This window comes from Arachis duranensis, chromosome 6 (genome assembly GCF_000817695.3).
Source record: "Arachis duranensis cultivar V14167 chromosome 6, aradu.V14167.gnm2.J7QH, whole genome shotgun sequence".
NCBI lineage: Eukaryota > Viridiplantae > Streptophyta > Magnoliopsida > Fabales > Fabaceae > Arachis > Arachis duranensis.
The window spans coordinates 65,207,618-65,207,888 of NC_029777.3; positions in this window are offsets into that span (position 1 = coordinate 65,207,618).

Sequence of the window (271 nt, forward strand, 5' to 3'; positions counted from 1 at the left end):
GAAGAAAGAAAAAGAAAGAAATAAAGTTGTGATCCAAGGCAAAAAGAGTGTGCTTAAGAACCCTGGACACCTCTAATTGGGGACTCTAGCAAAGCTGAGTCACAATCTGAAAAGGTTCACCCAATTATGTGTCTGTGGTATGTATGTATCCGGTGGTAATACTGGAAGACAGAGTGCTTCGGGCCACGATCAAGACTCAATAAGTAGCTATGTTCAAGAATCATCATACTTAACTAGGAGAATCAATGACACTATCTGGATTCTGAGTTCC